At 45.2% G+C, this 15,781-nt stretch overlaps 1 protein-coding gene across 7 annotated transcripts in view; it reads left to right on the top strand.

Annotated features, from left to right (window-relative positions):
* Positions 1–3,613: 3,613 nt before the first annotated feature.
* The window catches only part of LOC147106372 (chemokine-like protein TAFA-2), a 356,474-nt gene continuing 344,306 nt past the window's right edge, over positions 3,614–15,781 (top strand). For 2 of the 7 annotated variants that reach the window (XR_015081444.1, XM_086009418.1), the window contains exon 1: positions 4,211–4,458. The gene's annotated coding sequence lies outside the window, so the exon portion shown is untranslated. The other 5 variants (XR_015081441.1, XR_015081439.1, XR_015081442.1 and 2 more) reach the window with 4 other exon arrangements.

Genomic DNA, 15,781 nt, shown 5'->3' with positions numbered 1-15,781 from the left:
CTCTGGGATGCATCCCAAAATTTATGCCCAGCTCAGAGGGAGATATTACTCGAGGATCTCCGCGTCAGCAGGAATGCTGATGTGAAAGCTCTTCTGTAGCACAGCCTGGGTCAGGAACTTGCACCCTTGTTACATAAAAATTAGTTTTCTGTTTTCAATCTTCCCCTTCAATCGCCATCAAAGTCCAGTTCTGCACTTCAATTATCATTCAAATTATGTTGGCAGAGAGAATGTTTTTTCCTTCCACAACACTTACCACAGAATTATCTCTCCTTCACATACAGATGCAGATGGACACCCTCTCTCCCTTGCACAAACACAGACACACCCTCTCTTGCAGACACACAGATATCCTCCCTCCTTTATATACATGATTTTTCTCTGCCTTCTACCTCTCTGCAAATAAACCTTTGTAAATAATTAGCTAAAATTACTTCACGAAAAGTTGAAACGTTTATGCTTCACATCAAGGAGATTGACCGAGGGGTAGGGGCTATAAGCATCAAGTTTTTAAAAAATGCATTCATGGGAATTGCCCCTTGAGAAGGTGGTGGCGAGCCACCTTCTTGAACCGCTGCAGTCCATGTGGTGAAGGTACTCCCACAGTGTTGTTAGAGAGGGAGTTCCAGGATTTTGACCCAGCGACGATGAAGGGATGGCGATATATTTCCAAGTCAGGATGGTGTGTGGCTTTAGGGGGAACTTGGAGGTGGTGGTGTTCCCATGCGTCTGTTGCCCTTGTCCTTCTATGTGGTAGAAGTCGTTGGTTTGGGAGGTGCTGTCGAAGAAGCCTTGACGAGTTACTGCAGCGCATCTTGTAGATGGTACACACTGCAGACATGGTGCGCCAGTGGTGGATGGGGTGCCAATCAAGCGGGCTGCTTTGTCCTGGATGGTGTCAAGCTTTGCGAGTGTTGTTGGAGCTGCACTCATCCAGGCAAGTGGAGAGTATTCCATCATACTCCTGACTTGTGCCTTGTAGATGTTGGAAAGGCTTTGGGGAATCAGGAGGTGAGTCACTTGCGGCAGAATACCCAGTCTCTGACCTGCTCTTATTTATGTGGCTGGTCCAGTTAAGTTTCCAGGATGTTGATGGTGGGGGATCGGAAGATGGGAATGCCATTGAATGTCAAGGGGAGGTGGTTAGACTTTCTCTTGTTGGAGTCCTTTGTTAATGGTGTGGAGATGCCGGTGTTGGACTGGGGTGAACAAATGTAAGAAGTCACACAACACCAGGTTATAGTCCAACAGTTTTACTTGAAATCACAAGCTTTCGGAGCGCTGCTCCTTCATCAGGTGAAGTGGAGAGATGCATAAAGACACAGCTTATATAGTCAGAGAATAATGCCAGATGATTACAGGTAATCTTTCTAACTGCCATTTATCACACCTCAGCAGAGAGATAATCACAGCGATCAAAGGAGTGAATGGTGTCCAAACAGGTTAGTCAGGAAAACATTACATCAAAGAACAATGAGGTGGGGTCACAAGGGGTCAAATGTTGCAGATGCTGGGGTCTGTATGAAAAACAAAAAACAGACAAAAATTTTTTTTTTTGCTGGAAATCACAGTAGGTCCAGCCGCATCTGTGTAGTTGTTTCCAGGATGTTGATGGTGGGGGATCGGAAGATGGGAATGCCATTGAATGTCAAGGGGAGGTGGTTAGACTTTCTCTTGTTGGAGTCTCATTGTTCTTTGATGTAATGTTTTCCTGACTAACCTGTTTGGACACCATTCACACCTTTGATTGCTGTGATTATCTCTCTGCCGAGGTGTGATAAAGGGCAGTTAGAAAGATTACCTGTAATCATCTGGCATTATTCTCTGACTATATAAGCTGTGTCTTTATGCATCTCTCCACTTCACCTGATGAAGGAGCAGCGCTCCGAAAGCTTGTGATTTCAAATAAAACTGTTGGACTATAACCTGGTGTTGTGTGACTTCTTTCCTTTGTTAATAACCAATCTTGCTGTTAATCATAAAAAAAATCTAAATGTTACCTCAGATAAAAGTGCCAAGATTCAATGTTGTGCATTGACTTCAATTGAAATCGGGAGAGATGTCATTTATGCCCATTTTACACAATGGCACAAAGTCAAAATTACCGCCACTGAATGACCGACTCTGAGTCAAAATATCAACTTCAAGCCTGGCTTTTGAAACAGACTAAGGCATTCAAACAGAAACATTAATGGAGCTACTGATTTACACAAAGGCACAAATAGTAAGTTTAATTATGCTATTTGAAAATATGCTACTTTTAATGTTTTAATTTGATTAGAAACTTGATTTTTAGCCTACAGTAAATAAGCTGGTAGCAGAAAAAAATGTCACATTAAATCCTTTTCAAAAAATATTATGTACAATGAAATGTTTCACTTTCTTCTCACTCAGAAATTTGCGGATGATTGAATTACAGACAATCACTATCGATAAATTCACATCAGAATTAATACATTTGTATTTCAACCAATCGGATGGAAGATTTTAAACTGAATTTAAATAAAATATTTTTTTACTATGAACTATTCAGGTAGGAGGAATTTAATTGAGCTGGAATAAATTGTAAGTGTGTGTGTGTGACATCAAAGCATAGCAGAGAAAGTGTGATGCCTGAAGTAGGAAGTGCATGCTAGATTTTACAATATAGGTAGTGATGAAATATATAAATAAAATACATGCACACAAACAACCTATGTGTGTCAACAAATACAGAAATCGGAGGACTTCATGAATCCCTTCAGCTATGGGGCGTGCAGTTTCGAAAACATATGACATACCCCTTGCATAACAGGTACCCAGGAACATTTGGACAATAACACGAGGTTTAGTGTTTCAGGAACATTAAAGTATCACAACCAGCTACCAAATCCTATTGATCTATGAAACTTGGTGATTTTATTGCACTTAAAAAAAAAAAATCATTTCTCAAATTAGAAGTTCCAGCTGAGGAGCTGACACCGCCGGGAGAAAGAAGGGTTTCCAAAAGCAAGGGGACTATCAGAGTGGAAACTAACTGGACTGCAGTCGTTCCATCTGCAGGGAAAAAAAAAGAAATCCACGCTGTAAAACCTCGCACATACTCTTGAGGGAGACAGAGACTTAGGTTTTACCATCAACTAGTCCTTAAAAAAGATCTAGTTGAAACCCCTTTCACCCACCTTCTAACCTTGACATGTCGATACCTGGCCGCAATGTTAACAATCATGAAAATGTTCAACGATGCCAAAATCATTTTAATGACACCCTTCAGCATTATTCTTGTTTTGTGACTGTGTTTCAGAAGTTCGGCGTGTCCGAAGCAAGATTTGGATTATTTTTATATACTTATGGAATCTGATCAGATTATTATTTATGATCAATTTGATAAATCCAGAACGTAAAATCAGGAAACACCCCCTTATTGAAAAGCCTTTGGTTTCCAACACTGGACCAACATCTCAAGGGTATTTATCACAGCCAACGCAACTTGCTGGTGTCTTTACCGTCTGACGGCTGGGCATGGGGGTTTGTGATCTCCTGGTTGTGGTATAGTTTGTTCAGGTTTCACAGATTTACTATTCCGTCCATGTTTTGAGTGAGGCTGAATCCTTCCTACCCCCCGCCCCCATTCCATCCTTGACAGCTTGGGGCGGGGGTGGAGGGCGAGTGACACCCATGAGGTCCCCAGTGTACCAGAAACATCTTACCTATTAATTGGTCTGCTCTAGATAACGAACAGAGAGATCTAACAAGCAGCCCGATCAGCCACTCTACATTTACTGACCAGCCTTACATTCATTCCCAACACACACAAAAAAAACCACACGGGAGCGAAACTGCCCCCGACATTACTTGGAGTCATCGTGCCACCTTTGGCAGAAGCCCTTCCACGTCGTCTTGACGGGACAACTGGAAAGGGAAGGTGGTGGGAAAGGAGGACGTGATATTTCTCGCCGGCTGTCCCTAAGACATTTTGTTGTTGTTGAGATCTACATGGATACAGATTTCCTGGAGGTAAATCGATCTGTCCAATCGGCTTTCCCAAGAGAGAGAGCGGGGGGGAAACTACAGGAGGAGAGCGAGCAGATCAGAGATGGAATGAGATAGGTAACTGCTGCAAGGAAACGCTTTGCCATCCGCTGCTGGCACTGGGAGCTCACTGCGCGATTGCTGCGACCTCAGTAAGATTTGACTGTTGGGGGGCGACCAGAGACTTGTGCTTTGTGTGTGTTGTTGTTGTTATTGCTCAGATCTGTGTACAGAGCCAGATAGGGAGGATTAGAAAGAGAGAGAGAGAGAGGGAGAGAGGAATGAGGCGAAGAAGACAGCGCTAGAGTGGGGCGTTTGGAAACACTTTGGTGAAATTGCACCGGAGAAGGTTTTTTCCCCCCCTTCTTTCCAGAATGAAGCTCAAACTTGGTCTTCCTTAACGTGAAGGTGGATGCTAGGTATCTCTCCAGCAAGGAGGGGCTGCAGGTAGGTGATATAAGTGAAGAGATGTTGCATTAAGAAGGGATTGTTGTACCATTTTTTTTAACAATGCACTTTACTCAGTCGCCACGACAGGTAGCTGCAACGTAACCATAGTTAGCAAATCGGAAAACATTTTAAGACATTGGGATCGCATTGGGATAACTGCTTGGACAGCGAAACCGGTAAAAAAAAGGATTGAAATCGACATCAAATTAAGTTTTAAGCGGAATTGAAAGGTGACAGTGTGAAGATTGTCATCGTTTGGCATTGCTTTTCAAAAACCTGGGATGTGTTTATTGCGTTTTCAATCTCCAACAAGATGTATCTAATTTTTTTCTCTCTCGGTTTATTGGGACCATTGTGGTTAACTGGTTCTTCACAGCCGACAAACCAGCGTCCCGTGTGGGCTTTGATTTGTGTGAGTGCGTCTGTGAGTGTGAATGGACAAGTGTAGGAAAGTGTGAATGAGTGTGTGCACGTGCAAGTGTCTCCGAGCGAGTGTGTTTTGTGTATGTCTATGCCAAAGTGCACAAGTGTGCGTCTGTGAAAGGTGTGTGTGTAAGAGTATGTGAAAGTGCATACTGTGTGGCTGTGTATGTGTGTATGAGTGAGTGTGTGTGGCTGTGTGTGATTATGAGTATCTGAGTCTCCAGCTGGGCGTGGGGGCTTTTGTGTGTGTCTGTGTGTTCGTGTGCATGGGTATCTGTAGCAATGTGCGTGGTTGTGTGCGAGTGTTTATGATCATGTGTGTATGAGTGTGTGTGGTTGTGTATATGTGTGAGAGACTGTGCTTGACTGTATGTGTGTGTGTGTGTGTGTGTGGCTGTATGTGTAGCTAGGAGTGTGTGAGTGTGTGTGTGTTTGAAAATGAGATTGTGTGTGGGAGTGTGTGAGGCCGTGTCTAAAAATGAGAGTGTGCAAGGCTGTGTGCATGAGTGTGTGAGGAGTGTATGTGTGAGAGTGTGTGAGTGCGAGAGAGAGTGTGTGAGAGAGTGTGTGAGTGTGTGTGAGAGTGTGTGTGTGTGAGTGTGAGGTTGTGTGTGTGAGAGTGAGAGAGAGAGAGTGTGTGAGGCTGTGTGTGTGTGAGAGTGTATGAGAGTGTGTGTGAGGCTGTGTGTGTGAGAGAGAGAGAGAGAGAGTGTGAGGCTGTGTGTGTGTGAGAGTGTATGTGTGTGAGTGTGAGGCTGTGTGTGAGAGAGTGAGAGAGAGAGAGTGTGTGAGGCTGTGTGTGTGTGTGAGAGTGTATGTGTGTGAGTGTGAGGCTGTGTGTGAGAGAGTGAGAGAGAGAGAGTGTGTGAGGCTGTGTGTGTGTGTGAGAGTGTATGTGTGTGAGTGTGAGGCTGTGTGTGAGAGAGTGAGAGAGAGAGAGTGTGTGAGGCTGTATGTGTGTGAGAGTGTATGAGAGTGTGTGTGAGGCTGTGTGTGTGAGAGTGAGAGAGAGAGTGTGTGAGGCTGTATGTGTGTGAGAGTGTATGAGAGTGTGTGTGAGGCTGTGTGTGTGAGAGTGAGAGAGAGAGTGTGTGAGGCTGTGTGTGTGTGAGTGTGAGAGAGAGTGTATATGTGAGGCTGTGTGTGTGTGTGGGTGTGAGCGAGTGTGTGTGTGAGGCTGTGTGTGTGAATGTGTGTGAGAGAGTGTGTGTGTGAGGCTGGTGTGTGTGTGAGTGTGACTGTGTGTGTGAGAGAGTGTGTGAATGTATATGAGAGTGCATGAGATGTGTGTGTGTGAGTGTGAGAGAGCGAGTGTGAGGCTGTGTGTGTGTGAGTGTGAGAGAGAGTGTGTGAGGCTGTGTGTGTGTGAGTGTGAGAGAGAGTGTGTGAGGCTGTGTGTGTGTGAGTGTGTGAGGCTGTGTGTGTGTGAGAGTGTGAGAGTGTGTGTGAGTGCGTGTGTGTGAGTGTGAGAGTGTGAATGTATATGAGAGTGTGAGTGTGTGTGTGAGTGTGTCTGTGTGTGAGTGTGAGGTGTGTGTGAGTGTGTGAGGTGTGTGTTTGTGAGTGTGTGAGGCTGTGTGAGTGTGTGAGTGAGAGGCTGTGTGTGAGTGTGTGAGGTGTGTGTGTGAGTGTATGAGTGTGTGTTTGTGTGTGTGTGAGAGTGTGTTTCTGTGTGTGTGAGGCTGTGTGTGAATATGAGTGTGTGAATATGAGTGTGTGAGAGTGAGTGTGTGTTTGTGAGTGTGTGAGGCTGTGTGAGTGTGTGAGGCTGTGTGTGTTTGTGAGTGTGTGAGAGTGAGTGTGAGTGTGTGAGGCTGTGTGTTTGTGAGTGTGTGTGAGAGTGACTGTGAGTGTGTGTTTGTGAGTGTGTGAGTGTGTGTTTGTGAGTGTGTGAGGCTGTGTGTTTGTGAGTGTGTGAGGCTGTGTGTGTTTGTGAGTGTGTGAGAGTGAGTGTGTGTGTGAGGCTGTGTGTGAGTGTGTGAGGCTGTGTGTGAGTGTGTGTGTGAGAGTGACTGTGTGAGTGTGTGAGTGTGTGTTTGTGAGTGTGTGAGTGTGAGTGTGTGAGGCTGTGTGTTTGTGAGTGTTTGTGAGTGTGTGTGAGTCTGTGTGTGAGGTTGTGTGCGAGTGTATGTGTGTGAGTGTGTGTGTGAGTCTGTGTGTGTGAGTCTGTGTGTGTGAGGTTGTGTGTGAGTGTGTTTGTGTGTGTGTGTGTGTGTCTGTGTTTGTGAGTCTGTGTGTGTGAGGTTGTGTGTGAGTGTGTGTGTGAGGCTGTGTGCGAGTGTGTGTTTGTGAGTGTGTGTCTGTGTTTGTGAGTCTGTGTGTTTGTGAGTGTGAGGCTGTGTGAGTGTGAGAGGGAATGTGTGAGCAGTCACATTCTGCACAAGGTATTCCACCATCGCGCCGTGGTCTTTCGGTATTAGAATTCTGACAGCAGAGTGAACAGTTGTGAATCAAACACTCGGACTCCCGCTTTCTGATCTTGTAGCAGAGTGAAGTAGAATGCTGCACTCATTCAATATAAATAAACAGCTGAAGCCCACGGGTCCTTGTGCATATGTGAGTGGAAGATGTACCAGGAAGAGGCAGAATATTTGGAAACAGGGAGCCAAAAAAGATGAACCTTTGCTAATAACCGTGTTTCTCGTTACCGTACAACTGGCGTTTACCCCATTTCACGTCTTTCCTCAACAACCCAATCTTCTCCCTTTTCATTTGGCTGTTTATTTCATAGAATAATAGAACCTCACAACACCGAAGGAGGCCATGCGGCCCATCGTGCCTGTGCCGGCTCTTTGAATCCCACCCTCCTGCTCTTCCCCCATTGCCCTGCAAGGCCCCCCCTCTTGTTGTCTACGTTTTTGTCTCCAATCTAACTCTGGGACTCGCTCGAAATGCAAGGGCCAAACAGTAATGGACAAAATGTTGGGATTTAACGGGCGCCTCCCACACACGCCGACCTTATAGACGGACCTTCAGTTCCTTGTGCTTTGGGCAGATTTGACATTTCTTGAAACAGACCAACACACATAAGTTACCTGCAAACTCTTGTACTCCAGTAACAGAAGTGCACCCCTCGCAACTATGTCTCTCACAGGGGTCTGACTTTTTAATTTATATTTTATAAATTGCGGTCCAGTTGTCGTTTCTCAGTCTGCTGCCAAGCCACCTCATTTCCTCCTGTCCCTTAAACAATTATTTTGCTTTTTCCTGAGTCCTTTTCCTTGCCCCCCCCAACTCTTGCCCTCTGCCCCCAGTTATATATTTCCCCCCCACAGCTCTTTGCAAAAGACAAATTGGCAAAATAAATTATTTTGTTAAACGTGGAGATCTCATGGATTTTTTTTCCAATTTATCTTTCCCATTTTTTCCCCCTCCGTCTTTTTATTCCTTTTTTTGGGAGGTGGGCTTTTTAAGAATTGGCACATGCGTATAATGTTGGCAGCGACGGGGAGTCTTCGAGGGGCAGGCAATTGGCGAACAGGCCCTGCGAGCTCCGCAGCTCAGACCCCTGTGTGTCTGGCAAATGACTATCGACTAAGAGATAATGCTTATCTATTTTCGTCCCGCCAAGCCAGATTATTTTCGACATTCACAATCAAGGTTTTTTTTTTGTGTGGTCTTCTGCCGGTCAACTGTATCTCTGCCTACACACCTTGAAATGCAAGCGATTTATTTGAGCTGAAGAATTGGCAGCAAAAGTATCGAACAAGAATGCTCACGGTTCTCAAATCGAATTGAAGGCAAGCAATCGAATAGATCTGTACTGGGGGTGTGGTGGGGTTGCGGGGGGGGGGGCAGACTTGTACAACTGCTTTCCCCAAGAGAAGCCAATCCGAGGCACTCCAGCTCATTAGATTGTTGCTTAGAACTACATTTCTGTATTCAATGTACAATTATCGAACAAAACTTGACACTGAGCCACATTAGGGCAGGTGATCAAAAGCTTGGTCAAAGACCTGGGTTGTAAGGACTAAAGGAGGAAAGAGAGAGGGGGAGAGGTTCAGGGAGGGAATTCTGGAGCTTCGGGCCTAGGCAACTGAAGGCACCCACACCAATGGTGGAGAGATAATAATCAGGGATGCTTAAGAGGCCAGAATTGGAGGAAGGCAGATATCTTGGAGAGTTGTGGGGCTGGAGGAGGATTACAGAGGTTACAGAGATAGGGAGGGGCTGGAGGAGGTTACAGAGGTTACAGAGATAGGGAGAGTTGTAGGGGCTGGAGGAGGTTACAGAGGTTACAGAGATAGGGAGAGTTGTAGGGGCTGGAGGAGGTTACAGAGGTTACAGAGATAGGGAGAGTTGTAGGGGCTGGAGGAGGTTACAGAGATAGGGAGAGTTGTAGGGGCTGGAGGAGGTTACAGAGATAGGGAGGGGCTGGAGGAGGTTACAGAGATAGGGAGAGTTGTAGGGGCTGGAGGAGGTTACAGAGATAGGGAGGGGCTGGAGGAGGTTACAGAGATAGGGAGAGTTGTAGGGGCTGGAGGAGGTTACAGAGATAGGGAGGGGCTGGAGGAGGTTACAGAGATAGGGAGGGGCTGGAGGAGGTTACAGAGGTTACAGAGATAGGGAGAGTTGTAGGGGCTGGAGGAGGTTACAGAGGTTACAGAGATAGGGAGGGGCTGGAGGAGGTTACAGAGATAGGGAGAGTTGTAGGGGCTGGAGGAGGTTACAGAGGTTACAGAGATAGGGAGGGGCTGGAGGAGGTTACAGAGATAGGGAGAGTTGTAGGGGCTGGAGGAGGTTACAGAGATAGGGAGGGGCTGGAGGAGGTTACAGAGGTTACAGAGATAGGGAGGGGCTGGAGGAGGTTACAGAGATAGGGAGAGTTGTAGGGGCTGGAGGAGGTTACAGAGATAGGGAGGGGCTGGAGGAGGTTACAGAGGTTACAGAGATAGGGAGGGGCTGGAGGAGGTTACAGAGGTTACAGAGATAGGGAGAGTTGTAGGGGCTGGAGGAGGTTACAGAGGTTACAGAGATAGGGAGGGGCTGGAGGAGGTTACAGAGGTTACAGAGATAGGGAGGGGCGAGGCCTTGGGGGGATTTGGAAACAAGGATGAGATTTTTTTTTAAAGTAGAAAACAAATTCTCTAGCAGTGATGTGAAGCTGAAGGGGTTCATTTGTAAAAATGATGTGTGGGTGCCAGTTTACTCCATTCACTCGGCAAATTGGTTGCTTTCTGTTTAGTTCACGTTCAACTGTATTTTTGCACAGATTATTACAATCACTAAAACCAGTTAAATGCGCAGACTTGCAACCCAAAGATTTGAAAGTTAAAAGTTGACTCCACCTAACATTTCAGAAAGTATTTGAAACCCTCAGAAAAGTTGAGTCCCCCTTTTGAAATAATTTGTGTTGCAATCGATTATTTCCCCACGGTGATTTGAACGTCCGGTACAAGAATGAACTTCTACAAAATTTGGTTATCAGCTTTTGACTGTAGGAGCACTGGAAAATACAGAAACACAAAATGTACTTTAGCTCTTTTTCTCTTTCTTTCTTGTACAGTAACTGGCTCAATTTGTTGTTGTTAAGAACTGTGAATTTTTGGAAGTACAATAGAATTTGGACTCTATGTTTGAGGTGGTCTCCCTCGAACGGGAGCACCAACCAGCGACTGTCCATTTTCTGTACAGTAAGGGATTCGGAGAGGGCGAAGAATCAACGCCCATATTGGAGAATTTTTGCGGCGTTCCCCCTTTTACTCATTAGCGCTGATCTCATTCGACAGTAAATGTGCGCTGCAGGTCACAGGATTTCTTCGTTGCCAACCCATTCACATCAGAAAAAAAAAAGCGATTGTGACGATGCACTGCCCACTTTAAACGACTAGCTCCAGACTCTTAAGCAGCAAGCAAGGAAAGCCAGCGAGCTTTAAAAGGGACACTGTCGTGGCCCGCAGCACCTCAGTAAACCCTTAACTCCGGCCGGCTGGCATGTCACACCGGGACCTAACCTGGCAATATATACCCAGACATGAATCGATCATGTCCATTTAAGCAGCTCAACAACAACTTGTGTTGATATAGTGCCTTTAACGTAGTAAAACGTCCCAAGACGCTGCACAGGAGTATTTTAAGACAACAAATTTGACACCGAGTCACATAAGGATAAATTAGGGCAGGTGACCAAACGCTTGGTCAAAGAGGTAGGTTTTAAGGAGCGTCTTAAAGAAGGATCGCGAGGCAGAGAGGTTTAGGCAGGGAATTCCAGAGCTTAGGGCCCAGGCATCAGAAGGCAGGGCCACCAATGGTGGAGCGATTATAATCAGGGATGCTCAAGAGGGCAGAATTAGAGGAGCGCAGATATCTGGGGGGGTGGTTGTGGGGCTGGAAGAGGTTACAGAGATAGGGAGGGGCGAGGCCATGGAGGGATTTGAAAACAAGGAGGGGAATTTTAAAATTGAGGCGTTGATTAACCAGGGGCCAGTGTAGGTCAGCGAGCACAGGGGTGATGGGTGAACGGGACTTGGTGCGAGTTAGGACACGGGCAGCCGAGTTTTGGATCACCTCAAGTTTACGTAGGGTGGAATGTGGGAGGCCAGCCAGGAGTGCATTGGAATTGTCAATTCTAGAGGTAACAAAGAACTCCATATTTTTCCAATGCTTTGCTGCTGGACTCCTCCTGCACCACTAAGCTTCTGCCAGGCTTTACCATCCCTTGCATACTATATAACTTTTCAACAAATAAGGTGTGTAGAATGATAATACAGCCCTTTGTTAAATGGAACAGGTGTTAAGAGTCTATGCAAAAAACCGCTGTGCCAAATGATTTCACATAGCGCCCTGCGCCTTTAATATAAATGCAAGTGAACTTTTTAATTTGAGAGCCAATTGTCATTTATTTAATTACTAATGAAAACGTAATAGACACAAGGCTAATGTCAACTCTCTGTGCAGCAGTGCCATCTGGATAAAACACATCTGCATGATCCCAGCATCATTCTCTAATTTGATGTTTTAAAAGAGTTACCCTCATTTATTTTGTATTCCCCATCCCTAATTGCCTTGCTAGACCATTTCACAGGGCAGTTAAGAGTCAACCGCATTGCTGTGGGTCTGGAATCACATATAGGCCAGACTGGGTAAGGACAGCAGATCTCCTTCCCTAATAGGACATTAGTGGGTTTTTTAATGACAATCTCAGTAGTTTAATGGTTACAACATTATTGACATTAGCTTATTATTCCAGATTTATTTAATTCACTGAATTAAAATTCCACAGCTACCTTGGTGGGATTAGAACCCACATCAATACTTAGTCCAGGCCTCTGGATTACTAGTCCAGTAACATAAACCACTGTGCCACTGTTCCCGACACTAGCAAAGCATCCCCATTCCTCATTTGCACGCCACTGAGGATATGTGACTGACATGTTTCCTATTCGCTGCGCCTCCTGTTCCAGCCCTAAGGTCGGCGTTGCTGTTGTGATTGATTGGCCATTGATGATTAAGGACTGTTTATAGATCACCTTCATGCTATAGCGGCTGCCTCACAAAGTATGCTTGGGATCAGGTCCAATGTACATAGGCATTATCTGGAAGGATTATTGGGTTAATTTGGTACAATACTCAGATAATTCGGGTTAATTGCATGCACAGAAATATGTGCAGTAAAGCTCCCCTGCCCCTCCCTCCTTGTTACACATTTTCTGATTGTGAAAAAAAAAATGGCTTGGCATTCAAGTCTGAGCTGACACATTAAGGCGTTATGCTTTCTGACAGAACAGGCAAGAAATGTAGTGACCCTGTTCACCAACGCTTTATCATTTCCCTTTCCCATCATTTAACTCTCCTGTGCTGCCTCCAGTCTGAAGTCTTCCGAGGTCATGACGAACGGCCACTGTCAAGACTTCATAGGGTAGGCACGTTTAGTCTGCAGCTACCGGTAGATGCGACTGGAGGGAGGGGAGGGGAGGTCGACCCACTTTCCACTGTCTGGCTGGAAGTTCAATTATGCTCCTGGAGAGAGAGAGCTCAAGCTCGGTACACAGGAGCAGATCTCAACTCTCAGGACAACACCTCGCCCCAGCAGTTCCATGTTTAGTGAGTGTGGGTGAGACTTCCACATTGTCTGAACCTTTACACTTATTACAGGTAGATTTAAGAAGTATCCAGGAGATCCAATGGCATTTTCACACCCAGGTTGGCACTGCACTGGATTTACACTGCATACAGTCTTAAACCAAAGCGTGTGAGAGACTACCGTCTCCAGGGAGTCTCACTCCACTTCGCAGGTAGGGCACTGACTCCAGGTTTACCCTACAACTTTAGCGTTCTTAGAAAGTGGAAACCACTTTGCTTTGACACTGAAGTGTAAACACATCCAGCGCCTCCATTTAAAATTGCTGGTAAGGGAGAGGAACACTGACACGCTAGGCATATCTCAAGCTATTGCTAGTGCAACTCGTTTATATGAAAAAAATTACACATTCAATTTTTTGATGTATAATAAACACCAACTTTTCAAATCCCTCCACGGCCTCACCCCTCCCTATCTCTGTACTCTGCTCCAGTTACACAACTCCCCGAGATATCTGCGCTCCTCTAATTCTGACCTCTTGCGCATCCCTGATTTTAATCGCTCCGCCATTGGTGGCCATGCCTTCAGCTGCCGAGGCCCTAAGCTCTGGATTCCCTCTGTACACCTCTCTGCCTCCCTTTTCTCCTTAAAACCTACCCCTTTGACCAAGCTTTTGGTCATCTGCCCAAACATCTCCTTATGTGGTTCGGTGTCAAATTTTGTTTTGAAATGGCGCTGTGAAGCATCTTGGGAGGTTTTCCTACCTCAAAGGTGCTATATAGATACAGGTGGTTGTTGTTGTTGTAACTTTAAATGGAATTGTAAGAACGTCTGTAGATATAGATGTGTTTCTCACCCAGGTAAACCAGATGTTGGAGTTAACGGGTCATTGCTATCTGGATGCTGCTCAAGGGTGAAGCTTGTATCAGTTTTTGGCCAATGTCTATGTGTCAGCAAGTGTGCAGCAAAAGAGTCTGAAATCTTGGATTGTTGAAACATGTTTGAGATAGGATGATAGCTCCTATGTCTAGTTTGTAGTTTCCACATCTTAAAAATCTGGTCTGGCGAAAGATGAGGGCTCACAAAAATCAACCGTCACTTTCGTTGATGTACGTTGACTTCTTTTGCATTTACAAAATATCTGAATCCTGATTATTGTGTATGAGCTTCAAATGGTGCTTGAGGTTTCAAATGCAACGGTGGTAGGTAAGGATGTATTTTAAGTTTGAAAGGAGCTGTCTATCCATAAATGAAGATAGTAAGCCAATGATGGCACGTGCTCCTTGTTGTCAATACAATGATGACATAACATGTAGCAAGTAATGCTGATTGAGTCACATAGCACAGGTAGGTTGCCTGATTATGAAGCATCCAAAGCATAGACTCAGAATGAACTTTGCGAGCTCGTGGGGCTCAGCTTTATACATTGTTAAAGATAACCTTTGTAGCTAAAACTGCAAACTCAGAGAGTGGGGAGAATGTGGAATGTGCTACCACAGAGGGTGGTTGAGGCGATAGCATAGATGCTAGATAGAAACATAGAAAAATAGGAGCAGGAGTAGGCCATCCGGCCCTTCGAGCCTGCTCCGCCATTCAATATGATCATGGCTGATCCTCTATCTCAATACCATATTCCCGCTCTCTCCCCATACCCCTTGATGCCTTTTGTGTCTAGAAATCTATCTATCTCCTTCTTAAATATATTCAGTGACTTGGCCTCTACAGCCTTCTGTGCTAGAGAATTCCACAGGTTCACCACCCTCTGAGTGAAGAAATTTCTCCTCATCTCAGTCCTAAATGCCCTACCCCGTATCCTGAGACTGTGACCTCTCGTTCTAGACCCCCTCAGCCAGGGGAAACATCCTCCCTGCATCCAGTCTGTCTAGCCCTGTCAGAATATTATACATTTCAATGAGATAAGTACATGAGGGAGAAAGGAATAGAAGGACATGTGGATAGGGTGAGATGAAGTAGGGTGGGAGGAGGCTCGTGTGGAGCATAAACACTGGCACAGACCAGTTGGGCCGAATGACCTGTTTCTGTGCTGTAACTTCTATAGAATGTAATTCTATGTTATGTAGTGCTCCAAAAATTACACATTTCCAATGTACACGTATAAGAAATATATCCATTGAAAAAAAGATTCTGATCGCTATCTGTTACGAATTTATTAAAGTTCTAGGCCTATTATATGCTTGTGTAACTGGTATTCACTCGTCATGCAAGTTATGACTGTGACCAGCATGCACCAATGGCTGAAGAGCTTGAAGTCAGTGTTGTGCATTCCTAAACAGATTTTTACTGCAGACATCTGGATATTTCATTACAGAGACAGGGTAATTAGGAATTAAGCAATTAAATGTAGGCTTTTTTGGCTCCTACATTTACCTCAGAAGTGTTTTTTTAACTAAATGTGGGCTGCAATGCTTTAAGAGAAATGGTAATGAAAGGTGAACTTCACTTTGTTAAAATAACATATCTGATTGATTTCTGTATTCAAGAGGTCCTTGACAGGGTAGATGCTGAGAGGTTGTTTCCCCTGGCTGGAGAGTCTAGAGCCAGGGGTCACAGTCTCAGGGTAAGGAGTCGGCCATTTAGGACTGAGATGGGGAGAAATTTCTTCACTCAGAGGGTTGTGAATCTTTGGAATTCTCAACCCCATGGATGCTCAGTCGTTGAGTATATTCAAGGCTGAGATCGATAGATTTTTGGAATTTAAGGGAATCAAGGGATATGGGGATCGGGCAGGAAAGTGGAGTTGAGGTAGAAGATCAGCCATGATCTTATTAAATAGTGGAATAACAACAGAAAACGTTGGAAACTGTTAAAGTGGCGGATGGCGTCGGAAGAGTTGCGGATGTAGATGGGAAGAGACTG

Source organism: Somniosus microcephalus, chromosome 16 (genome assembly GCF_052327205.1).
Source record: "Somniosus microcephalus isolate GS21.2 chromosome 16, FLI_Smic_1.0, whole genome shotgun sequence".
NCBI classification, from domain to species: Eukaryota; Metazoa; Chordata; class Chondrichthyes; order Squaliformes; family Somniosidae; genus Somniosus; species Somniosus microcephalus.
This window is presented reverse-complemented; position numbering and strand designations above follow the sequence as displayed.